General features: G+C 44.9%; 2 long non-coding RNA genes across 2 annotated transcripts in view; one reads left to right on the forward strand and one right to left on the reverse strand.

The window, feature by feature from the left end:
* The window catches only part of LOC135966354 (uncharacterized), a 137,786-nt gene that overhangs the window by 22,560 nt on the left and 96,045 nt on the right, over nt 1–19,181 (forward strand). The window lies entirely within an intron of this gene.
* LOC135966125 (uncharacterized) lies at nt 1,513–8,241 on the reverse strand. Its single transcript, XR_010579229.1, has 4 exons — nt 8,204–8,241; nt 3,865–3,960; nt 1,840–1,928; nt 1,513–1,728 (listed from the first exon to the last, which is right to left on the reverse strand). It is a non-coding gene; the product is annotated as an uncharacterized lncRNA (long non-coding RNA).

Raw genomic sequence — 19,181 nt, forward strand, 5'->3', positions numbered from 1 at the left:
GGCAGCCCAGGTTCTAGCTTGAATGGTTATTGATGAAGACTGTATGCCCTGAGTTTTAGTTCTACTTTCCAGAACTCCCTTCCAATGAGAGGAAAACAAATAAGGCGTCTAAGTCATTATTCCTGGAAGGCCATGCAGGTAGATGTGTCTGTCCCACAGAGCTTTCCACAAGCCTAAAGCAAGGGATCACACGTCTCTGAGCTGCCCTTTTCAGCTGCTTCTGGCTGAAGTCATCAGTGGTGGGTGTGTCCTCTGATCCATAACTTTGCATCAGAGGGTACTGGTTTTCCCACTTCTTTCAAGAAGAAAGGTAATAACCAGACTTAGGCAATCCTTCATGTAGTAAGGAGAAAGAAATGGAATACACTTCTCCATCAGGAATTCTGGCTTTACTCTGACAATTTTACAATTTCACATTAGTGACTCCTGCAGCAAATGCATGTATTTATGTTCAGATTAAACTGATAGAGGGGAGATGATGACTAGAGCCAGCATTTCCTGAGCTGTAAATGGAGGATATGCCATAATGAATTTCAGGTTCCCCGAAGCTTTTGCGTAAATAAATTCATGACACCAAGAATTGGGGAATAAACATTTTAGAGGACAATCACATTCTAAATGAGAATTGCTAAGAGTGGGAGGCCCCTGTCATTTATTGCATTAGTTATGGAACTGTGCATGAGCCCTGCAATATTTGTTCTGCTGCTGTGGTGTGACTGGTGAAATGGAAAGAGGCGTCCGGGGAGTGCCCAGCAAATGTTGCCCTTCATTCTGCCATCGTTTTTATAGCTCTGGGAGGCATCTGCCACTCAGAGTTAGAAATTAATATCATACTTGTATGAGAAACAAAAGTGAAGATATGAGATGGAGACGTTTTGGCCTCAAAACAATAACTCCATTGATTGAGTTAAATGTGTTTAACTCCGGCAGAAAGACACGCTACCTATGTGACACCATCATAGCTCCCAGCAGCCAACAGGAACACGTGCAGCCGCTAAGCTGGAGGGAGAACGCCTGGTAAACCAGATGTCCCTAGCTCTCGGGTCTGTGTGTTTTAAATGTCTTGGAATTATTTGTGGATATTGACAGATTGAAATTCATAGATCTCCAGCTCACAGATAGCGTGGGCTATTTCCAAATTCCCCAAGTTAATTTATAGCTGAAGATGGAATTTCAGTCTCTCTCTCTGTATAGTTGGAAAACGATTTAGTGAATCCATATGTGTTCCTGGGGGGCATTTCGAGGACATTTGCTGAGACTGACAAATATTTCCAGTATTGTGTCTCTCCATACCCACAATAGCATTAAGTGGAGGCGTGTGGGATTGAGCCGTCGCACATCCGTCTAACCACATTGGCTCAAATGTGATGGGCCAAGGCCTTCAGACATGACCAGGTAACTACGGGTTGAATTTAAATCAGTGCTTTGCCTAAGAGAGAAGAAGAGAAAAATGCACACAGGTAATTGACTCCACTAACATACTATGAATCTAGGAGGAACAAACAATAGAAATTGGGACTTTTAATGTTTTGTTTTAAAGCAGACAACAGGTCGTGGACTACACTCAAAACAGAGAGAGCCCTTCCGTCCCGTCATCAGGGCAGCCACACCCCTCTGCCCTCCAGGCACCAGGCTCTTCCTGTGTTCTCTAATGTCTGGTAGGGCAGGACTCTTGAACTCCGTCTACACAGCAGCAGGGGCTTGGCACTTATCGTTCATTTTTTGCTTCTAAGAAAAGAGTCCATTCAGGGCATATGGAAAAGTAAAATAGATAATATTTTTCTGAGTAGCATAATACATGCTTTCATGATCTTTGGGACTGAAAAGAAAGGTAACAGCCTGCTGTCTCACCTGCTGTGGCAGAACCTGCAACCTCCGGTTGAGAAGTCCGAGTCTTTGGATGAAGGGGCTTCCTTCAGCCTGAGTTCCTGAGACAGAACAACGGGAAACAGATCCTGTGACCACCCACATTGTGATAATGCCAAATCAATTCTGTTGTGTTAAGTCTTGGAAAATTTGGGCTTGTTACCTTAGCAAAATCCAGCCTTTTTGGAATAGCCCCGAATCTCAAGTTTCTTATAAACAGAAGGGAAGTGACGTTAGGTCCTCACCATATAAAGTTATTGGGAGAATCATACACACAACCTCACATTGGAAATCATCATCATAAAATCTTGCATTTGTGATAAATTTGTATCTTGATTAATTTATTATTATTAGGAAAGGCAGAAAAAGAACACTGTGTATTCTCGAAATGCCAGGTCATCCTGGGTGACTGGAGCAGGCTGCATGGGGAGGAAGCATGGGTGACGTGGCTGGTGGTGGGAGTCTGCCTGTGGAGGGCTGCTGAGCTCCAGCTAAGCTATTGGCCCTTATTCAGTGGATCCTGGGAGCTATAAAGGGTTTTCAAGTGTTAAAGCAAACTAAATATGGCCTGAGAAAGAATCCGTACTTCTATAATGAAGTCCTTGTGGATGAACTGCAACCTGACTTAATAGGTAGACAGGACGGAAAACCTAACTGAGCAGTATGCGCCTGTAACAGTCGCTGAGTCTTGGCCAATTCCAGAGGCCACACTTCAACCAGTCATACACTGCTGAGTGTTCAAACTGTGTTCAAATAAGGCAAATGCTGAGCTGTTACCAATCCAGCTGTTTCAGTACCTCACTTCTGATTTCTGTATACCACTTTACTATTTTGGTCTATAAATTTGTTCTAATCACAAGGCACACCTGGAGACACCTCTCTGAATGTGCTGTGATTCTGGGAGCTGCCCAGTTCACGAATCGTTCATTGTTCAATTAAACTCCTTTAAATTTAATGTGACTGAAGTTTTTCTTTTAACACGAGTGACACACATGGTGGTGATTGGATAGCTATCCCTTAAGACTGGTAGAATGGAAAGAACTAGAGCCTGGAAACAGGAAATTGTGCCACCATTGCTCCAACCAGGCTGAGTGGACAGGAATGTCTATGGACCCTGTATTGCTGGCCCACTGACTGGAAGCTCAAAATGTCCTGGAAGCTTCGGCGCCTCTCAACTGCACCAGCCAATGCAGCCAGCACTCCTGTCACTGTGCATCCCACACACTGGTTTGAACATATCCGTGAATACCCTCTTCTATGATTTGTTTTCTCAGTTATTTTGTAATTACATATTTCCTTTAATTTTTTGTACATTTATGCAGAAAATGTGTATAGGTTGAACTTCACGAATTCCGCACACCCAGGTAGAAATCCAGAACATTAACTGAGTCCTATGTAAACTTACAAAAATGTCCCAAGGTGTAAAACCACAAAACTTATGGGATAGAGTTACAGGGCACTTGTTTCTTCTCGTGGGATTCACTGGGAGCTATCAGTAGGTCTCAGTCTCATTCACTACCTGAGTCTGTCTGGGTTGACTAAGTCTCATACCGTATACTGAGTGGTTGAAACCACAGAAATGTATTCTCAGATGTCTGGAGGCTGGAAAGTCCAAGATCAAGGAACCAGCAGATTCAGTGTCCAGCCTCATAAATCGCCTGCTGTCTTCTCCCTGTAACTTCACAGGGCAGAAGGGGCCTCTCTGGGGCCTCTTTCATAAAACCACTCATCCATTCATCAGGGCTGTCACTCCCACGACTTAATCACCTCTTAAAGGCTCTACCTCCAAATACCACCAACTTGGGAGTGAGGATTTCCACACAGGAATTTGAGGGGGACACAGACATCCAGACACTAGCACTCACCTTTCTCCTGTTTGCACATCCCATCGACCTTTCAATCCCTGTTGATGGTTAGGAATAGGAAAATCACTGGAGACAACCTCCCCAGACGGTGTTTGACTAGGTGAGTAAGTGAGGAATGGGGCAATATAGATACTCCTGAGACATTCCATGGGCACAACAGGTGGGTGATCTCTGACCTTCTCTCTGCTAAGGATGACGTTGATACCTTTCCCTACATCCTACACATGATCTAAAAGGTAATAAGGACTGGATGGTGATATTGGCAAGAATACCATTCTTGATTGAGCACTTAACATGGGCCAGGAACTCGACTTAGAGCTTTGCATTTATTAAATCATTTTAACTTCACAAGAGCCCTGAGATACAGGAACAATTAATATCCCCAGTATACTAATGAGGAAGCAAGGAGAAGTCAAATGAGTCCCCAGTTCACGTGGCCAACAGGCAGTAGGGCAGGACTCTTGAACCTTGTCTACACAGCAGCAACCCAGTAGGACAGCCCTGTGTACACAGCAACAGTCCAGTAGGGCAGGACTCTTGCGTCCTGTCTACACCACAGCAGACTATAGGGCAGCTCTGTCTACACAGCATCATTCCAGTAGGACAGGACTCGTGAACCTCTACACAGCAGCAGGCTCATGACCTTAGGTACTCTCTACTGTGTTCCATGAAAGACAGTGGGATATGGGCTTCAAGTCACACTTGCCTGGGTCAACGTCTGGTATGTCTTTACAGCTTATTGCCCGTGTGACTTTGGGAAAGGCTTTTTAAGTGTTTATCTCAATTTCCATACTTGTAAAATAAAGCATAAGTAAGTTGAATTGTTAGGACAATACACACAGTACAGAGTAATAACTTTAGAAGTATCATTATTATCATCATTTTACTTTTCTGCCTTTCAGTTGCTACACTGAGTGGTTCCAAGGTAGTCGCTTTCTCAGTTAGGAATTCCTAACCCTTTTCTTTAAAATTGTACCCCCACTCACCAAGTACTCTCTTCCTGGCCTTACTGTTATCAGTTACACTTACAGTCATCTGATACACTATGTATTTAACTTACATACTTGTTTATTGTCTGTCTCGCCCCATTAAAATATAAGCCCCATGAGTGGAGGCTTCTATCTACCTTTATATCCCATGCTGTGTATCCCAGCCCTAGGCAGTACCAGACAAACAGCAGGTATTCAGTGAAGAGCTGGTGTCTTTTTAATCATTGTGGTTAACAGTCCACTTCAGGGCAGACAACCCCTCAATGCTGAGAAGGAATGAGGTTTTTGATGGAGCCTTGGCCCTCCCAAGAAATCCATTCTCCCTCTTGGAAAAGCTCCCTGGTGGACTATTACACATCACTTTATTACATCCAGCCACCTGCAAGATGACCATTTTATCACCACCTATTCATCATGTTGTCTGCTTTTTGGAAGTGCTGTATTAAAATGTTGCCCGCATTCCCATCTGCAGCAGAATCTCTCCGTGTTAGGTACTGCGTGGTCATGGTCAATACAGGCGATAACGTAAAAAATGTTGGCCTAGGAGGAGATTTCTGGACAACTAGTTGATGGTTCAAAACACTAGAGAAATAAACTATGCCCATTAAAGACTCGATGAGAAGACTTGACAAGCACAATGAGAATCACGGTTGAGAAATGACTGGGAAGTGTGCACCACCACGCTTTATACCCAACTGTGGAATGGGGAGGCTGTGACTGTGCCTGTCAATCGCCAATGCTGTCAAAGGCTGGATGGGGGGTGACCTCCCCTCCCTCATGGGGAGCTGCCGTGGAGGCCGCCTATGGGAACCTGGAAGCATCTTGTCCTACACAAGCGTTTATCTTACTCCAGCAGGGGGTAGCTGGTCTCTCAGTCTCTGTCCCTAGAGCAGAATACAATTTTGTCTTGCTTCTGTTTCTGCTTCATTGTCAAATTATCCCAGTTTCCACATTAGTAAAACAAGGATAACAGCAGCATGTGCCATTATTCACTTCCACAATTAACCGTCTTAATGCCTGGTGCTTAGATTTGGGGGTCTGGTTTATAATGAGGTGTTGAGCAAGCCTAGTCTTTTCTTATTATGATTTATTTCTAGCCACCCTCTCTGTTGACCGTTTCCTCCATCTGCTCTGCTTCCAATCCTTCCTAGCTTTGGGGTTCTCACAAATACCTTATAACCTCGAGTTATAACCACCTGGTGTTGGGCCTTAGCTCTGTACCACTGACTGGCCCGGGGTTCCAAAGGAGAGTGTATTAGTCCATTTTCACATTGCTATGAAGAAATACCAAAGACTGAGTAATTTATAAAGGAAAGAGTTTTAATTGACTCACAGTTCTGCATGGCTGAGGAGACCTTAGGAAACTTTCACTCATGGCCGAAAGGCAGGCACCTTCTTCACAGGGCGGCAGCATGGAGTGAGTGCAAGCAGAGGAAATGCCAGATGCTCATAAAACCATCAGATATCGTGAGAACTCACTATCATAAGAACAGTATGGGGGAAACCGCCCCCATGATCCCATTATCTCCACCTGGTCCCGCCCTTGACATGTGGGGATTATGGGAATTACAATTCCAGATGAGATTTTGGGTGGGGACACAGTCAAACCATATCAGAGAGGGTATATGCCTGTCCCACCTAGGTCCAGTGTGTACACCTGTTCTCATAGCTGTGGCTCCAGGGATAAGGGCACAAGGATGGAGAAAGGAGGTTTCTTCCAGGCTGGTGAGTTGGGCAGGCTGTTTAGGAGACATGATGATGAGGAGGAGAAGGTGGGCATTCCTCAGCTCTTTGTTCTTCAGTATCATGGAACAGTATTTGAACACCAGGACTTGCTCTTTTGTTCTTAACACCTGAAGAGTCAGGGCTTCATGTCATTACGTGCTCAGAATCTCAGTGCTCAGAGGCCCTGAGACCCTGTGTGCCTGGCCCACCTTCCTGCATGAACTTCTCTCCACCCTCCCATTCCCCACAAACCACATGGCCATGTGCCAGTTCTATGACCCAGACTGGTTCCTACTTCTGGGTGTTTCCATTTGAGCCATTCCCTTTCCATAGAACCCTCTTCTTGTGGGTTCATTCAGGTCATTCTCAAATAGTTCTAGTCCTTCTCATATACCAACCTGTTTCATATCCTTCAAAGCATTCCTCATTCTCAAATATTATCTTAGGCATTTACTTTTCACCAATTTATTGTATTAGTTTTCTCACTAGACCACAAGCACCATGAAACAGGGGGGTGTTGCTGCTGTCACCCACAATGTACCCACAAGGCATACATAGAGGGGCTCTCATGTTTTTAAACATTGAATGAATAAGCTGGCATCTCTGTCTTTTCTTAGCTGAGATTCCTGTTCCTCTTTTCCCTTTACTTGCTCCAAAAGTGACGTCAGATTTAAATGCACTGTGATCTGATTTCTCTGTGAGTCAAGGTATGATACCAGCCAGGTATTTTCTCCTCTCCATTTCCACTTTCCATCAACCACCTAAACCTGAAACTGAAATGTGACTGGTCTTGGCAGTCAGTTGTGTGTTTTAGATAAATATGTGTGGGCAGGTCATTGTAACACTATGAATTTCCAATAAGCCAGATTTCAGCCACCAGAGAAGTCAAATGGATGGATTGGTTGTGAATGTCCCTGGAAGGCCGGCCATGAGACTGAGTGAGCGGCCCTGATCTGTGCTGTGCAGAATCCTGACCACACACAGCACAGAGGCCTGGGGCAGGGGCGTCACTGCCCCCCAAGAGTGCGTTCTTGAAAGGTGCGATGTCCTCCCTGGCACAGGACCCGGTGACTGTTGTCTCTGGTAAATATCTGCTAAATGCATCGATGAGTAGACTAATGGGTGGATGAACTCTACTTCTCTGATGATGAAAGACTCATCAAATCAACACACCCTGCTCAGGAGTGGAAGTGGGTCCATTGCAAAACATTCTGTGCTCCATCATGTGGAGCAATGCCACCTAGATTTCTATGCCTTGCCATTTAGCCCCAAGGGCTCAGTAGCCAACAGGCCCCACCTGCTCAGGCGGTCCAGATCTGCCTCTGTTGTTGAGCTGAGGCCACACTCCTCCCAGGCAGCCAGTTGGCGCTGGAGCCGAGTGCTGCAGAGACGTTGGGGTCTGACCCCCCATTCCCTCCAATGCAGCACTCCTCTAATGGGCACCCCCACGCTGGAGCCCCCATCTGTGCTGGCTTGGGCTTTGTCAGATCCCTTTCCCAAACCCTCCCTGTCCAGCCCCACTTCCTCCCTCTTCTAACGTTCAGAGGTGTGATGGTTAATATTGAGTGTCAACTTGATTGGACTGAAGGATATGAAGTATATTCCTGGGTGTATCTAGGAGGGTGCTGCCAAAGAAGATTAATATTTGAGTCAGTGGACTGGGAAAGGCAGACCCACCCTCAATCTGAATGGGCACCCTCCAGTCAGCTACCAGCGTGGATAGAGTAAAGCAGGCAGAAGAAGCTGGAAGTAACCTACTCGCTGAGGCTTCTGGTCTTCCTCTTTCTCCCATACTGGAGGTTTCCGGCCCTCAAACATCAGACTCCGAGTTCTTCAGCTTTCGGACTCTTGGACTTAGGTTTGCCAGGAGCTCTTGGGCCTTCAGCCATAGACCGAAGGCTGTGCTGTCAGCTTCCCTGCTTTTAAGATTTGGCTTCTTTGCTCCTCAGCTTAGGTTCCGTGCTCCTCGCTTGCAGACAGCATATTGTGGGACTTCACCTCGTAATCGTGTGAGTCAATACTCCTGAATAATCTCCCCTTCGTGTATACATCTATCCGATTAGTCCTGTCCCTCTAGAAAACCCTGACCAATACAATGGGTATTGCCTCCCGTAAACGGCCTGCATTCCTAACACGATTTCAGCATCAACTTCCCGGAGAGGCAAATTAAGGACATTTTTCCCATGCATACATTAGAGGTGCCAAACTGTTCAGTTAGTTTAGAAAGATTGAATTATTTGACAACACATAAACACTGGAAGGCCACGAGTAAAAATACAGCTCTCCTATCTTTTCTTGTGAAGGTGGGAGCTCTGGTAACTGGACTCCTTTTCCTCCCTGGCAGCCAGCATGGGTGGTGAGGAGTCCCCTTTGCAAGGGCTCTCTCCTCCCAGTCTCCAGAAGCCCCCGCCCCGTACTATTTATCGGGGCATTGGAGGTGAACGGAAGTTACAGTCACTAGGATGTTTGTGCTGGATTATTTCCAACACAAAATAATCCAGTGGCAAGTGGACCCACTTCCACTCCTGAGCAGAGCATGTTGATTTGATGAGTCTTTCATCCTCAGAGAAGTAGAGTTCATCCACGTTTTAATCTACTTATTGATTCTTTTAGCAGATATTTATAGGGAGAAGCATTCACCAGGTCCTGTGCCAGGGAGGTCATCACACCTTTCAAGAACGCACTGTTGCGGGGCAGTGACGCCCGTCCCCAGGCCTCTGTGCTGTGTGCGGTCAGGGGTAAAAGGGAAATTAAACTTTTTTTGAAAACCATGGTCTTTTGGGTAAGCAGAAGAGAAACTAAGAGGACCAGTTATTTCTAGGGAACAGGGAGAGTCCGTAGTTGTTTTGGAAACTTTTTAAAATGCCAATACAATTATGGGTCTTAGAAAATTCCACAGCGTGCTTCACTCTGACTACCGACCTAGCCCCGTGTGGGGCCTAGATGCTGTCCTCAGCCCCAAGAGATGACAGGGGTCATTGCAAATTCCCTGAGCACTGGGGCCAGGTAAAGGTGGAGTGGTGGCTGCAAGGTTGGGTCAAGGTCAGTGCTGTGCCCTGCCCGCTCTTACTGCTCTTCTGACCCTGGCTGAATCCATGCAGTCTGCCTTAGGGAAATCATTTCATTTGAATAAGATGTTGAGAGTCGTAGGATCCCAGAACAAGTTGGACACAGCAGCTGTCTCCTTGGCCAGCCTTCAGCCGAGCTGCTGTGTCCTTTATCTCAACTTCACTGAGTTTCCTACATCTTGAAACTTGAAAAAATTTATTATTTAGCTGAATTCTTCATTTTATTCCATTTATGGATGAGCATTTAGGAGGGCAATAAAAGTAAAGTTGGGTAAAAATAAAAGCCCTTCTTTTGTTAATGAGAGACATCTGTTTATTTATCTTTTTTCTTTTAATGTGCATTTGCTTAACAGGCAAGTTTTTATTTAAATATCAGTTGAGGCTCTCATGACTTTGAGAAATTTATCAGAGTCATGGCCATTTTTTTTTTTCTTGGTAGTTAAAGATGCATTTAGGAAGGCTGCTGGTGTTTACTGGGATGAGGAAGACTGGGAGAGGGAGGGGCAGGTTTAGGAAAAAGGGGTGAAATAAAGGGCTTGAGAAGGCATGTTCCTGTGCTAGGTGGAATAATGGTCCCCTGAAGACGTCCACGACCGAATCCCCAGAACCTGCGAATACATTACTGTATGTGGAAAATGAGATTTGCAGATTTGCTTAAGAAAAGGATTTTGCTATGGAAGAGATGATCCGGGTTGATCCATGGGCCACTGACATGGTTTGGATCTGTGTTGCCACCCAATCTCATTTCTAATTGTCAATCTCAGTGTTGGAGGTGGCGCCTGGTGGGAGGTGATTGGATCATGGGGCAGATTTCCCTCTTGGTGCTATTCTCATGATGCTGAGGGAGTTCTCCTGAGATCTGATCATTTAAAAGTGCATGGCACCTCCCCCACCTCACCTTCTGCCTCCTCACCTCCCCTCGCCTCACTTCCCCCCACCTCACTTTCCCCACCTCGCCTCCCCCGCCTCACCTCCCCTTAACCTTGCCTCTACCTCTCCCCACCCCCTCCCCGCCTTGCCTCTCCCCCGCATCCCCTCCCCCGTGCCCCTGCCTCTCCTCTCCCCGCCTCGCCTCCACCCCGCCTCGCCTCCACCCGGCCCCGCCTCTGCCTTGCCTCCCCACAAAACCCCGCCTCGCCTCCACCCTCCACCTGCCTCACCTCTCCCCGGCCTTGCCTCCCCGCCCCTCTCTCCCCGTTCCCCGCTTTGCCTCCCCACCCCCGCTCCCCCTTGCCTCTCCCCTATCCCACCTCGCCTCCCCCAGCCTTGCTCCTGCTCTTGCCATGTCAGATGTGCCTGTTTCCCCTTCACCTTCCGTAATTGAAAATTTCCTGAGGCCTCCCCAGAAGCCAAGCAGATGCCAGCATCATGCTTCATGTACATCCTGTGGAACTGGGAGCCAATTCAACCTCTTTTCTTTATAAATTACACAGTCTCAGGTATTTTTTTATATCAATGCGAGACTAATGCAACTCATACAGGGATCCCGAGGCTCCTTGTGAGAGTGGGCAGGAAGGTCAGTCAGAGAAGATAATGCGGGGGTACAAACCAAGGAATGTGGGTGCCTCTGGAAGCTGGGAGAGGCGCAAATGAATTCTCCCCTAGAGCCTCCAGAGGAAACGCAGCCCTGCTTATACCATGATCTAAGGACTTCTGACCTTTAGAACTATACGATAGTAAGGCCGGGAGTGGTGGCTCAAGCCTGTAATCCCAACATTTTGGGAGGCCAAGGCAGGCAGATCACCTGAGGTCACGAGTTCGAGACCAGCCTGGCCAACACGGTGAAACCCCATCTCTACTAAAAATGCAAAAATTAGCTGGCCCTGGTAACACATGCCTGTAGTCCCAGCTACTTGGGAGGCTGAGGCGGGAGAATCGCTTGAACGCAGGAGGCAGAGGTTGCACTGAACAGAGGTTATACCACTGCACTCCAGCCTGGGTGACAGAGAGAGACTCCATCTCAAAAAATAAAAATAAAAAAGTACTACACAATAATAAGAGTGTGTGTGTGTGTGTGTGTGTGTGTGTGTGTGTGTGTGTGTGTGTTTAGGCTGCTGGATTTACGGTGATTTATTACAGCAGCAACAGCAAATGAAAATGGTCTCTAAGCACATTGCTCCCTGAGTGCTGCAGATCACATTCAATATTAAGGGATTTCACTGGCGGATGGGCCAGGAGTACAGCCATGAACAGCATTTTCATGGCATCGGGTAGTAACAATAAAGCTAGTCTTCATATGATGCTTCTTACATGGGGAAGACACTGCTAATATTGGCTCATTTAGTTTTCATAACAAACGTGTGAGGCGGGCATATGCACCATTCCCAGTGGCAAATGAAGAAACTGAGGCCCAGAGATGTAGAGCGTATGGCTCCAGGTTGCCCAGCTGGCAGGAGAGAGAGATGGGATCTGACTCAGGCTGTCTGGCTCCAGATTCCAGGACCCTAACTACTGTCCTGAACTGCCTCTTCTGGAAGGTTGTGTTTTGAATATAAAATTTGTACTCACAGAATCAAAAGTGACCTTTCATAGAATTTCACCAAGGGATTCTCACAGCATATAATTTCTTAGTTAGGGAAATTATACCAAAAAAAAAAAAAAAAAGCACATTGGGGACTTGCAAATACATACTCTGAATTTACAAGATTTAGCAAAGGCTATCCAAGTGGAGGAATTTACAACGACCTTTGAGAAATATTAGCAGAACCATATGCTTTTGTAGTTGCTATTATTATTAACCTGTATATACATACAATACGCTATATAATTTCATTTATTTATTTTTTGAGATGGAGTCTCACTCTGTTGCCCAGACTGGGGTGTAGTGGCATGATCTCAGCTCACTGCAACCTCTGCCTCCCAGGTTCAAGCAATTCTCGTGCCTCAGCCTCCCAAGTAGCTTGGATTACAGGTGCACGCCACTATGCCTGGCTAAGTTTTGTAATTTTTGGGAGAGACGGCATTTCACCATGTTGGCCAGGCTGGTCTTAAACTCCTGACCTCAAGTGATCTGCCCACCTCGGCCTCCTAAAGTGCTGGGATTACAGGCATGAGCCACCGTGCCCTCGGCCATGATATGCTGTTTTTAAAATGCTTTTATCTTAATTTCCTTTAAGTATCCTCAATCATCTTTATTTCTTGGCCCAGCAAACTCTTTTATCTTAGACATGACAAAGGTCCTGTTTATTCCAAATTAGATGAATTGTTCATGTGTTCTGCATAAGTAATGGACACTAATTAGCTTTATAGAACTTGCAAAACAATTAATGACTATTGTTGGTTTAGAGTTTGATATGGAGACATGGATTTTTTTGAACCACCTGCAAATGACTTTGTAAACAGTTTAAATATATTTCACTGCACCTGAGTAAAAATTGTCCTTTTACTATTCTTACAATCATTATTACAAAAGCTATTTAAATTACTGTTTAATTGCATCTGTACTACTTAACTAATTTAATGTAAAATTAAACTTTTAATGTGTGACTAAATCTCCTTAAGATCGTAACCTTATAACCCTCTCCCTTCTCCCCTCAACAATTTCAGCACCTAACAGAGGTAACCAACAATAATGGTTGAGGATAAATCATGTTGTACTCTTGCTGGGTATTTTTTTCCATACAGATATAACTGCATGTGCTATTTTGGAGCTTGTTCTTCATAGTACACACAGGACGCCTCAGTTTGCACCACTGTCTCCATGCTAAGTGGTATCAGGAACTAAAGTGGCATTTTTATCACTGACTTAAAATTCCTCCTTATCAACTACCATTGCCAGCTCTGCCACTTTTGGGGAAGCTGGTGTGGCAGGCTCCATCTTCCTTCCCTACTTCTGTTCTTTATCCCAGAGCTTAGGAGAAGGGGCATCTCTGGAGATAAGGGAGGCTTGGAGGGTCCTTGCTCTGTGCAAAGCCCCTCCCAGCCAGCCAGCTTCCCTCTAGAGCCTTCCTGATTAATCACTCACTCATCAGTCTCCTCTCGCTGAAGTCGCTGCAGCTAAGCCAAGCGGTAGCAAAGACTTGGATCTAATATTGAAAATTCAAATTTAATTCCCCCTCCTAATGCCTAAAAAGGTTGCGGTTTGGCTCCAGTTCTTGACAATGGCCTTTCATAGCATCTCACCAAGTGGATTCTCACAGCACTAAGGTGCCATCTCTGCATTTGACTTCAGGGCAAGCTTATTCGCACTGAATAAGCAGAACCAGTTCAAGGAACAGAGGCTATTTCCTGGGCGTTGGGGTGGCCTGAGAGAGTGGGCACACATGCCACCTTCCCCAATTCACCTCTCTGTATATAAGAAGGATAATAATTCCATCTTTAAATGTTCCAAGTAGCTAAGCAAACTTGTTGGGAACCTTCCTTCAAGCTTTAAGAGGGAAGTCGCATCCTATCAGATAGATCTTTATTTTCTGCTTCAAAACCTAATGAAGAAGAATCCTTTGCTACTCACGCTTCCCTGATGTGGGGTGAGAATGAAGTCATGCTTTGGCAAATGTGGTCCCTGAGACCATCTGTCCCTTGGGCAGCATCACATACCTGCCCAATTCTTGCTCCTCGTGGAAGCATCTGGGTTAAGTAAGTGTGCACAGACAAGCTGAGAATTTGGAATTGTTTCTTTCCACTTAAGACTTAGAGATCTTTGCTTTTGTTCTTGTTTTCTACATCTTATTATGTCCTATTTGGTTCTCTTCAATTCAAAAAGCGTTTTATAATAATCAAATAACCGCTATCCTACGCCTGACTTTGTGTTTTAGGGACATGGCATAGGGACAATTTAAGCCCAACAGCAGCCCACAGTGTGCTCACAGTCCAGGGAAGAGATGGCCATGTAGACAAAGAAGACCCACAAGCTTACAGAGCCATACTATCTGGGATTGTCACTGGCATTTCATTTTCCTAGCATGAGTTTCTCTGAAGTTGTTCTGTATTTCCAGTACTTTCTCTTTGGAGCATCAATTGAGTAGGATTGAATGCCTAATAAATTAGCCAGCCTGGATGCGACAAGATTTTCTCAAATCACAGTAGATCATCAGCCACCAGTGCCATTGCCATTGGCTTTTCCTTGACCAATTGTCATTGCTGATAATTAACTACAGCACCTAAATCCAAAGTATCATTATAGAGATAATAAATAACAGAAAGCTTTTCTGTTGGATTCTCTATTTATTTTATTGTGAAATCCCCTCCCTTCCCTTCTCCCAGAGAGCTCCTGCAATGGGTCTTTGTATGCAAAATTCTAATTCTCATTCTTAGATCTTGCATGCCTTTTTTCCTCTCCTACACTGGAACCTTTGTTTTATTTCTTTATATTGTCTATTATTCCAACACTAAAAGGAAATAATTCCATGAACATTGACCTTGGTATGGGCAGAATGTTAATTAACACTGGGAGAAATGCCAGAGTGCCTTCAGGTGCCATCCAAGAAACAATTGTTTTACTTTTAATTGCAAAGTTCTGCATAGAAAGTGAGGAGAAGAAGCAGGTCCTCATTGTTGAATAAGACAGCTGAAAGAGGGCCAACTCTGGGGAGCAGCTTTCTTAGCCAGGGCATTCTGCTAGGTAAAAGCCTGGTTTTGATTTTTTTTTTTTTTTTTTTTTTTTTTTTTGAGACAGAGTCTTGCTCTGTCACTTAGGCTGGAGTACAGTGGCACGATCTTGGCTCACTGCAACCTCTGCCTCCTAGGTTCAAGTGATTCTCCTACCTCAGCCTCCCAAGTAGCTGGGATTACAGGCATGCACCACTACACCCAGTTAATTTTTGTATTTTTAGTAGAGACGGGGTTTCACCATGTTAGCCAGTCTGGTCTTGAACTCCTGACCTCAAGTGATCCGCTTGCCTCGGCCTCCCAAAATGCTGAGATTATAGGCATGAGCCACCGCGTCCAGCCTGATCCTGATTTTGTTGTGAATTGTGGTTTTGATGCAACAAGAACTCATAGGTAAAAATGGTTGCTCCCAAAAAGGAACTGTTTTTGATCCTTTAGTAATTACTAAAATTACTAACTAAAATAAATCAAATAATGTGCTTAAGGGAACGCAGTCAAGGTTTCCAGTTCTTACTCTGCAACAAAGATGAGAGACTAGACTTGTTGCTTTTTTTTTTTCCCCTAGACCTCAGGTTCCCTTATCAGAAAAATGAGAGGGTAGGTAAGTTCCAGGTGTCTCAAGCATTTTGGGGGAGATATGCATCCAGTGTTGTACTGATCAAAGCCAAACTCTCCCACAGTCAACCCTGGGCAGCCAGGCAAACTATATCCCCATCTTGGAGTTTCATGAGGTGTAATTAAAATATTAATGATTCTGAAAGTCCTGCAAGAAAGAAACTTGTTTAAATGTACATGATTCTTCTTTCATTCCATTCACTTCCTTCTCAAATATTTTATAGGAATATCAAAAAGGGATGGATATGAATGGGCTACATGCCTAAACTATGGTAATTCAAGTCAACAACCCTATTGTATCACTTTGCTAGGGTTGCCATAACAAAGTACAACAAACTGAGCTGCATACACAACAGAAATGGATTCTCTCACCATTCTGCAGGCCAGAAGTCTGATATCAAGGTATTGGCAGGGCCGTGATCCCTCTAAGGGCACTAGGGGGCTCTCTTTTCCAGTTCTCTCTTCTTGAAAACTGGTGAACTTTTGGCATTTTGTGGCTTGTAGCAGCAGCGTAACTACAATATTTATGTGAGGTCCTTTCTGGGTGTGTGTCTTTGTGTCTCCAAATTTTTCTTTTTCTTAGGATACCAGCCATCTTGAATTGGGGTTCTATACATGTGCAGTGGCCCTAGGAGAGTCAAGATTTCAACCTATGGGTTTTGGCAGGGGACACAGTTCAACCTGTAACACAAGTGCTCAGCGCGTTTCCCCAGGTGGCTTCTGTGTCCTGCCTTTCCACCCCCTTTCCCATCTCCCACTTATTTCCAGCCTCCATCACCTCTACCACGGATGTTCTGCCTTGCAGTTGGTCTCCTGGCATATCCTATCAGCTCCTTTAATCTAATGGCCGTATTGCACCTCATAGGATTTTTCCAAATGCAGTTCTGATCCTCTCTCATCTCCACCTGTCCTTTGGTCTCCCTCAGTCTTGTAACTCCTCCCTGGCTTCCCACTATCCTTGGGATAAAAACTTCAAATCCTTATCTGTATATGCTTCTGCAGGCTTATCTTTCACTGTGTTCTACCACCTGCCTCCAGTGGTCCCGCCATTCTCCCAAGGCCTCTGTCATTTCTTTTGCACCTGCTCTTCTACCTGGAACACTGACCTCCTCATCAGCCTTTGCCTGGCATCCTCCAGGCACTGACTGTTTCTCCTAGGGGAGCTGAGAACATGTCTGCTTTTTATCTGCCATATCTAAAGCTCCTGGCTTAATATGTGGCATAAGGTAGGAGCCCAGTAAACATTTGCTGAGTGAGTGAATGAAAGAATTAATGAATGACCCAAACTCTGTACTAGATTGCCGAGATAAATGCAAGAATTGGATATGATCACTTTCCATGAAAGATAGATGGGGAGGTAATGGTCATAATGTGTGTGCTGATGAACTTGTGTTCAGAGTGTGGTCACTAGTTATAGCTCTAAGAATAGAAAGGCAATTGCCTGTGGGACAGAGGAAAAAGTGTGGGGAAGATTCCAATGAATGCTTCATTTGAGCTCAGCACAGAAGAAGAAGTCAATGGTAGAGTTGGCCGTGTTTTTATTTGCCTGGCCACCATCCCTAGCTAGTTATTCTGGGAATAACATTAAATCAGTTTTCTTGGGGGGACTTTTCCCCTCAATTCTTTGGTCCATTTGGTTCTGATGGTGCAAACTTATGTGACTGTTTTCAAACTTGGCCACTAATTCGATGAGTATGGGAACCCCAGGCTTATACCTAAGCTGTCCAGGGCAGACCCTACCCCTTCCTCCTGAAAACAGCATGAACCGCAGCCCTGGTCTTCAGAGTCCACAGCCCTGGTGTTGTTCAGAGTCCACAGCCCTGGTCTTCTTAGTCCACAGTCCTGGTCTTCAGAGTCCACAGCTCTGGTCTTCAGAGTCCACAGCCCTGGTCTTCTTCAGAGTCCACAGCCCTGGTCTTCAGAGTCCAGCATCCAAGTGGCTTAGTGAGTTGTTCAGGAATGGACACAGCCCAGTTTTGCTTGAAGAGAATCAGGGCCACAATATCTTGAAGTGGTTATTGTTGAGTTGCTGGTGTCATTTATAAGAATGTTAAGAGGCAGAGAGGCAAAGTGAACCAAGTCAGGAAAATTGACCATTAGATGTAGATCATTCACTTTTGTGAATTATAAAGTCATCATCTTTAATTTTATATTCAATATTTAGCTTTCCCAGTCACACATTGTTTTGCTCCATCAACTTTACACTTTGCCTAATGCCATGACCTTAACTTTATTTTTCTAAGAATTGCCTTTTGTATTCTACTGGAAAGTCAAAACTTTATCTTAACTTTATGGCAAATGATCCTTTAGATTTAAGAGAAATCCCAGATGACCAAGAGGAATTAATGAAATCACACACAAAGAAGACCGATTGCCACCCACTTGGATGACATGGGCCAAGCGTGAGATGAGCCGTCTTCCGGATGCAGATCCCACCAGCCCTATCTGTGCTGTGATGTCACACATCAGGGTATTTGCAAGCTTTCTTATGCAGGGATTGGCAAATGAGACCAGCCACCTGCTTGTGTGCATGGAATCTGCACTATTTACGTGAGCCTTTAAGAATGTTATAAAGACACTCTCCAGCCCCACTCACTTTTCTGGTCTTTAGAAGCAGCAAGAAATAACACAGAAAATTCGATGGCATTTAGAAAATTGCAGTGGTGTGCTTCTCTCTACACCAAAACTGCCTAAGCTTTATAATTCTACAACTCTTTACTGCAACTTAGTTTAGGTAGTTAACTCACTATCGGCTGCATGTTTTTCCCATTTTTTTCCCCTAAATTTTCCATGCAATAAATTAATGGCTCCATTTGTACAACTACGACTAGTGACGTAAAGCTCTGGATGGGGTCTCTGTGTTCTGGACTCTTAATTTCTCGTCCATTGGAAATCTGTTCCTGGAAACAGTCCCGTTCGTTTCCGGAAATTGTTTTCCATTTATAAAAATGCTCTGAATTGCCATCTGATACTGAGTCATGGGGATCTTAGGGAGAAAATCTGTCTGAACACATCTTTCTCTGGTTTCAGGGAGGTAAGGAGACAGGGGCACTGAGGTGAGGGCTGATTAGCATTGAGGCTGAATGGGTCCACTTGATTCCACAATCAGAATCACCAGTTTTTGTCTCTCAGAATGTGGATGGGTCTTGGATTTTTGCTTTATCTCTTTAATCCTACACTCAGGAACTAAGCAGTATTTCCTTGTCAGCTACTCTGTTACCTCCCACGATGCAACTGACTTCTGATTTTCCAGCCAGGGTCTAAATGCACCAGATAATCCAGCTGGGTATCTTTACACACCAGAAGAGCCACTGGCCAGAATGGAAGGGGAAGAAAGTCACTTCTGGCTTAAGAGCACATCGAAGCAAAATAAAAACAAACAGCAGTCTGTAGAATGACATGGCAGCAAAACAAGCTGGAGAGTTGTCAGATAATGATGTTTTAAAAATGTATGCCCACTTTGGGAGGCTGAGGCGGGTGGATCATGAGGTCAGGAGATCAAGACT

Source organism: Macaca fascicularis, chromosome 11 (assembly GCF_037993035.2).
Source record: "Macaca fascicularis isolate 582-1 chromosome 11, T2T-MFA8v1.1".
Classification (NCBI taxonomy): domain Eukaryota; kingdom Metazoa; phylum Chordata; class Mammalia; order Primates; family Cercopithecidae; genus Macaca; species Macaca fascicularis.